The sequence below is a fragment of the Myotis lucifugus genome, unplaced genomic scaffold (assembly GCF_000147115.1).
Source record: "Myotis lucifugus unplaced genomic scaffold, Myoluc2.0 scaffold_658, whole genome shotgun sequence".
NCBI lineage: Eukaryota > Metazoa > Chordata > Mammalia > Chiroptera > Vespertilionidae > Myotis > Myotis lucifugus.
The window spans coordinates 244,989-252,803 of NW_005871706.1; the positions used below are offsets into that span (position 1 = coordinate 244,989).

The 7,815-nt window shown below is 43.9% G+C and overlaps 1 long non-coding RNA gene across 1 annotated transcript; it reads right to left on the minus strand.

Moving 5' to 3' along the window:
• Positions 1-385: 385 nt before the first annotated feature.
• LOC111823759 lies at positions 386-7,578 on the minus strand. Its single transcript, XR_002826841.1, has 3 exons — positions 7,432-7,578; positions 3,158-3,269; positions 386-488 (listed from the first exon to the last, which is right to left on the minus strand). It is a non-coding gene; the product is annotated as an uncharacterized LOC111823759 (long non-coding RNA).
• Positions 7,579-7,815: the final 237 nt, after the last annotated feature.

The following is a 7,815-nucleotide window of genomic DNA, read 5'->3' on the forward strand; positions in this document are numbered from 1 at the left end:
ACATCCATCGCTCCAAAAAGTTCCCTTGAGCCCATTCGCCGACTATTATTTCATAACGTCTTTGGAATTTCAGACAGTGAAATCAGTGGATGTACTTACAATGAATAATTATTATTTTTGCTTTCATTCTTGCCCAGGGCAAGAATCTCTACTTTATTTCCCAAGATCTTTTTTGTTGTTGTTGCTGTTAATCCTCACTCAAGGATATTTTTCCATTGATTTTTAGAGAGAGTGTGAGGGAGGGGAGAGACAGAGAGAGAGAAACATTGATGTGAAAGAGACACATCCATTGGTTGCCTCCCACAGGGCCAGGAGTGGAGCCTGTAACCAAGGTACATGCCTGAAACCGGAATCCAACCCAGGACCCTTCAGTCCGAGGGCCAATGCTCTATCCACTGGGCCAATCCGGCGAGGGCTCCCAAGAGCTTCTGTAGGAAACTATTTCCCCTAATTTTCTTGCTCTCCCTTCATTTGAAAGGTCTTCAGTCCTGCACAGATGACAGATTTGCGTTTGATATTTACTCCATGTTCTCATTAGCATCTAATTATATCTTCTGGGTACAATATTTTAGGCCCTTTGAAAAACAGTCTTTTAATCAGTGACAATAACAAGCTTTTGGTTTAGGTTGAAAATAACAGTACATTCCCAGTCCTGTTCTCTCAGTGAAAATATTTTCTGCAAATATAAAAATCACCAGTCATAAGATTACAGAGTAACTTTTTTTTTTAATGCGGAGATGTAGATTTATCTTATCACTTTGAAAAATGCTTATTTTAGTATTAAGAATGACAGACAGGGCAGATTATGGTGCTGGCAGCCCCTGAAACAATTAGAACGGACAGAGGGTCAGTCAATAGGCTGAGCCCAGGACTCTTGTTATTCATAATTCTGGTGGAGTGGACACTGGTTCCCTCCCTGACACCCAGTTAATCCTCTTCCCATTTTGTTCCAGCCAGATGCTTAGAATGGACATACCTGGACTTCTGTGAGTGGGCCCAGATTGGTTGAATTGTGGTTTGAGAGCATTGTTGGCCCAATCAGAGTGAAGGATTTTAATTCATTGATGGTAGAAAGAAATTTTGTTCTCCCTCTCTGCCCTCCACCTCCCACTTTCTCAGGTCAGGTGAGTCAATACAGGACTTTAGTATCTAAGACAGTTTGAGTTGGATTTTGTTATTTGCATTGTAAGGAGTCCTCATGGACCTGCTTTAGAATAACACTGTAAGGTAAGTGGTATTATCCAAGCTTTATACAATAAAAAACTGAAGACTGGAGAAACTAAACAATTTGCTTAAAATCGACATGATTCTAGCCCTGGCCGAGTAGCTAAGTTAGTTAGAGCGTCATCGCGATACGCCACGGTTGAGGGTTTGATCTCCGGTCAAGGCACATACAAGAAACAACCAATAAGTGCACAAATAAGTGGAACAACAAATATGCTTCTTTCTCTTTCTCTCCCTTCCTCTCTCTCTTTCTAAAATCAATAAATAAAAATGCAAAAATCTACATGATTCTAGAGCCCATGCTATTTACCATTGTGCTGATGGTTCCCCATCCTGTGTAAGTGTTCCTGTTTCCCTGTGCATTGAAGGATGCTGGATGGCATCACTAGATTGAAAAACAGAACATATATTCCAGGAAAAAAATAATAAAACAAAACATATAGTCCAAATATTAAATAGACAACTCGAGCTTTCTATTCAAACACACAAATGTAAGTAAACCAAGCAAAATATTGAAAATTTCCAGGAAAAAAAGCAATAATTCCATTATAAGAAACAGACTATGTTATTTTCAAGTCAAAAGAAAAAAAGAGATGCATATGCTTAGGGATGCCAAGATACAGAAACAAAAATATTCATACCAGCATTGTTTACAACTGCCCAAATCTGGAAATATAGATTCATCAAGAATGGAAGGGCTCTTTTCCTCCCTGGCTGCCTAAGAATAGACTACCATCATGAACAGCACAGTCCCTAGCTGGACCAGGAAGTTCATGACCGAAGGACTACTTCAGCAAGTGGTCATCATGTCCTTCACCCTGGGAAGCAACAGAACTTAAGACAGAAATACTGGAAAAGCTAGCCAGAATGTACAAGACCACACCAGTTGTCATGTTTATATGTATAGTCAGAACCCATTGTGGTGGGTGGCTTTGGCTCAATGATGTACGAGTTCTTGGATTATTCAAATAAAAATGAACCTGACCTTAAATACAAGACATGGCCTGATTAAGGTGACTATGCAGTTTTTTCCTTGAGAGGATTAAAAAACTGGGGGAAAGAAAGAGTAAAATAGATGAATAAATTGTGGTGAGTTCATAACAATGGAATATTTGTATAGCGATGAACATGAATAAACTACTTAGGCTAAATACAATAACATGGGTGAATCGTAATGTTGAACCAAAAAGGCAGATACAAAAAAATACTATAGAATCATTGCATTTACATACAATTCAAAAGTAGGCAAAATATAAACTACATTGTTTTGGGATGCCCACATCAATGGTAAAATTATGAAGAAAAGCAAGGAAATGATCAATGATGGAAGTCAGGATAGTGACCCCGCTAGGGTTAAGGGACAGGGTTGTGTTCAGGAAGGTCTGGGGGGCAGAGCCGAGGTGACTAAGGTCTGGGATTGCCCGATTCCTTGACCAAGGTGGTGAACACACAGGTTTCGGTTACTTTATGACCACTTTTCTGCATATTTCTGTAGGTGGGTTATATTTCACAATGAAACGGTATTTTGAAAGAGAGAAAAAGCTATCCCTGGAGAAATGGATAAGAGTTAAAAATACTCCTTTGATTGTTTGCTCTGCTATTTCACTATTGGTGCGATTTTTCGGAAAACAAAGGCACAATCCCTGTGATTAAATCCGGTTGCAGAAAAGCGCACTAAGACATCATTTAGAAACTTGTTTCTCAGAATTATGCAGACCACAACTGCTTTCTGGGACCTCATTTTAAATGTATGTCAGCTAGAGATACAATAAAGCAGGAACTCCATATACCAATGGAAGTAAAATAGCTTTATTTGTAAGTACTTCTATATCTCAATACACAGCTATAACATTGATGGAAGCTTGTGATTTTTATGTGGTTGCATAAAAACAGAAACGTGCCTTGCGTTTTACAGTTTGCATGGTTGACTTACCTCCCTTTCAACAGTTCTATTGCCTCTCCCTTGGTTCTTGCACACACCCCGCTGGCAAGCTGGGGGAGGCGGGAATATGCTTTTTATCGTTCCCTCACGTCAACCTCATAACCTAAGGAAACAAAACAAATTGTTACTTTCAAATGCTTTTCTAAATCCAGTATACAACTTCTTCCTCCCTCTCGGGTCTGCTGTGATGTTGGCCAAGTCTCATTTGAAGATACTGGAAATATTAAGAGAGAAGCAGGAGAGGATAGGGGGCATAATTAGTATTTTTTTGTTTGTGATTCTATGTACCTCGCCTTTCTCCCCAAACCCATTGAATCTGATGTGACTGATTTACTGCCCTGTGGGGTGGTTACTTTCCACCAGGTCCCTTTCTAGCTGACACATTTATCAATTTTTTTCTAAGAGTAAAGCGAGGGGGAGATAGTGACTTATGATGAAAATATAGCCAGGAGGTGGAGTTTCCTCCAGATAATAATTTTCTTTTTACTTAATGAGAAAATATACATATTGAGTTGGTGAGTGATTCACCTGACTAAAAACATATTAAATCTCTTGATTAAAATGCAAATATTCATTAGCTTTTAAAAATTAAAAAACTCTTCCAATGTTAACTTTTTAAAAATATGGGTGTTTGGTTTTTTTTTATTGATTTTAGAGAGAGGGGAAGGAAGAGGGAGAGAGAGAGAAACATCCATCAGTTGTCTCCTGCATTCACCCCAACCAGGGACTGAACCCACAACCTGGGCATGTGCCCTGACTGGGAATGGAACCCGCAGCCTTTCGGTGCATGGGACAAGACTCAGTCAACTGGGCCTATATTATTTAAGTATAATATTGAAGGAAACTTTTTTAATCAAAAAGATATGGAGTCAGTCTATTTGGCTGTAAAATGAAAGGTGGGGTCAAAATGTTCCTGCTTTTCAGGAGATCATAAAAATGAATTATCATGTTTTAAAATGTGTGGGAGCCAGGCTGGTGTGGCTCAGTGGTTGAGCTTCAACCCATGAACCAGGAGATCACAGTTCGATTCCCCGTCAGGGCACATGCCCTGGTTGCAGGCTCGATCCCCAGTAAGGGGCGTGCAGGAGGCAGTCTCTCTCATCCATTGATGTTTCTAACTCCCTCTCCCTTCCTCTCTCTGAAATCAATAAACACATATTAAATAATATAGAAATTGTCCTTTTAAAAAATATGGGGCAATAATGGTATAAGTTGAGATCATCCTAAGGCTGTTGATAGATTTCCTTCAGAATACCTTCCTGCTTCAGTGAGTCAGAGCTCTGTCCTCCAAACCAGGAGCCATCACCTTTTTCCTTTGGCTTCCTAGTACTTCCCTTGAGTTCCTGTTACAGTACTTAGCACTTTCTACCCTGTATTGTAGTTCTGTATGTATTCGTCTGTCTCCTTGACTGTAAGTACCTTCTGGGTAGGGCCATAACCTTGTGTCCCCGATTCACCAGTCCGTCTTTGTAGCTAGCACAATGCTTTCCCATTATAGACTTTCAATGCAGGAATACGTGAGAGACTGAGTCAGCAGCATTGGTTTCTTTCCTGGCATTGGCAACTACGTCTGCTGAGCACAGCAGACACTGCAGACATGAGGCATACCCGTGTAACCCTATGGAAATCAAATCCCGCTCCAAGTAGGAGGAATTATTTCTTGATATATTTTTATTGATTTCAGAGAGGAAGAGAGAGGGAGAGAAACATCAATGATGAGAATCATTGATCAGCTGCCTCCTGCACGCCCCCTATTGGGGATCAAGCCCATAACCTGGATATATGCCCTTGACCAGAATCGAACTCGGGACCCTTCAGTCCACAGGCCGATGCTCTATCCACTGAGCCAAACAGGCTAGGGCTACACTTTACTTTTTTATTGTTTAAAAATATGTTTGATTTTTAGAGAGAGGAAGGGAGAGGGAGAAACATCAATTGGCTGCCTACTGCCTACCCGCTACTGGGGATCAAGCCCCCAACCCCGGTACGTGCCCTGACCTGGAATCTAACCCAGTGGGATGATGCTCAACCAACTGAGCCACACTGGCCAGGGCTACCATTGTACACTTAAAAAAAATTATACATTTATTAGATCATCTGGAAACCAGAAGGGCTGAGCTCTAAAATGAATAGCCCAGAGTGGGGATAGCGGGATATACTGGTATATATCTCCTGTGAAGGTCAGAGTAACTGGTGGGTAGGAGGCTGGGTGCGGGTAGCCCACTGAAAACTGGGTGAGACGGTTTACTGTAAACTGAAAGCCTTTCATCACGTCTGGAGGAAACCTGTAATGAGAATAATAGGGAAACGGCTGGAGGGTGAGAGCCTCAGGCAGGGCATAATGGAGCACAGGGGAAAGGTAGAGAATGTGCCTAACATTCCAGCCATTTTTCCCCCCCTGAAAGCTGGGGGTCTAACATTTTCCTCCTCAAGGATTTTGGCACTGAATTCTTTCAGAGAAAAAGGCGCCTCGGGCCTCTCCCATAGCTGCTTCCTGCTGAAAGGGGGTGACATTTTTTTTCAAGGCCAAGAGCCCTTGCTCTCTGTCAGAGGGCACAAAAGGAGGTTGTGATGGTGTCCATGGGGGGTATTTCCCGAGTACAAGTAGGGCTTGTAATCGGGTGGAGACAAACTGTTATAAATTTTAGTATTATTGGGGCAAAAGCTAGAACAACAAGAATTATGACAAATGGTCTGGTGGGAGGAAAGAGACATTAGTCTGAAGAGTTGTAGCCACATATACCCATATGAACATCAGTGTCCCCAGGAGTCCGAGTTCTGGCTTACAGAGAATTCCTCTCTCAGACAGCAGATAATATGCAAAGTCAGCAGCCGTCTAATTTCATTCACTAATTCCTTACACATCTAGCTGTCAGGTTACTGTTTTAAGCAAATACCAAAAAAAGAACCTCTTTTTCTTCTAGAATCCAATCTTTAAGATTGTGGTTTAGTAACCATCCAATACAGTATATTCTTCGTATGTGGCAAAATCAGGAATTACATGATACCGTTGACAATTCAGATGTGTATCAATTCAGATTTGTCTAAGTTCAATGTACAAACTTCCAGTTGTAAGATACGTCCTGGGATGTGATGTGCAGCATGGGGACTATAGTTAACAAAGCTTTATATCTGAAAGTTGCTCAGAGAATAATTCTTAAAAGCTCTTATCACAAGAAAATATATAAGTACGTGTGGTAATGGATGTTAACTATATTTATTGTGGTAATCATGTCACAACATATACATAGATCAAATCATACTAAAACTAATATGATGTTCTATGTCAATTATGTCCCAATTTAAAAAAATGTGTTCTTGTCTAGCTGAGGATGGTTTCTTTGCATTGACTCCAGAGGTCTTCCTTGTACATGTATATTCACTTCAAAGTTTCCTGGGAATCACCTGTTACTGGGGAGACGAGGAGACTACACACCTTGGTCCTTGCCTTCTTGAGGCAAAGATTTCAATGAAGAGACAACGTGTAGAAAAGCAAGCAATTTACTGACCACAGCAGCAATATACCTACGACAATGAACAAGGACCGGTACAGAAGAAGCAACAGGAGAGGCTGGGCTGGGCTGCCTTGGCTCACTGGGAAGTCGGAGAAAAGAGGCTTATCCTGGGAGGAGCTGCCGCTGCCCATTGCTCCCCTGGTTGCACGTCTCATGGGGTCCCTTAGAGATTAGGGATGGGTGCGTGATGGGGAAGGGAACGGCACCGGCGTGCTGCCTGGAGGGAGAGCGCCCTGGAACCTTCATTTTCAGGGGTTTTAAAGGCTGGGTGTTTGGGGGAGATCTTAGGGGAGGGTCAGCTTTACGCTGATGTACCAAAATGAGATTTACTCTCTTAATGTGTCTGTCCTTGGGTGTGGTTGGCAAATGCCACTTAGTTGGATTCTGTTATCTGTGCCCCTGAGTAGGGTGACTTAAGCTATTCACCCCCTGTTTGGGGAGAAGCGCAGTGCCCTTGATTTAGAGAAGACAGGATTTACTAGGTGGCTGCATACGGCTCTTTAACTTAGTTTCCCCTATTCCGCTTGCATCACGCATTTATACTACCGTCACTTTGGAACACACTTTGCAAGAACCCAAACCAGAACCTCTCTCTACGGTAATACAAACGGAAGTTTTCGTGTCCCAGTCCCCCTCCAAATGGGCTTCCCTTGCAGACCTGGAAGGGCAGAAATGCGTTTTATGATCGAGCGCAGTCCGTGCGGTGGAGAGCGCTCGCCCCACAAAGGGAGCTGCTGCCGTTTCCTTTACCTTCTTTTCGGAGGCACCGTGGGGACCGGAGGCATCTGCGAGCCGCCGAAAGGCAGGCGCCGGGGAACAACGGAGGCGCTGGGAGGCCGGGCCGCGGGCGAGAGTCCCTTCGGGCCCATCTTCCCCGCGTCGGTGTGGACGCCCCGCCTCGTGGCCTCCGCCCCCGCCCGCCCGCCCGCGCGGCCCTCGCGGGAGCCTACCTGCACCCAGCGCGCCGCGCCGTCACCCCCGCGCGTCGCCATGGCACCGCGCCGCCCCGCGCCCCGCCCCCCGCCCGCCCGCGGCAGCCCGCCCCCCGCCCCCGCCCGCGGTCCTGCGGGGGAGGGGTGTGCGGGGCGGGAGCAGGCGCGGGCGAGAGGAAATCGCGGCGCGACTACCGCCCTC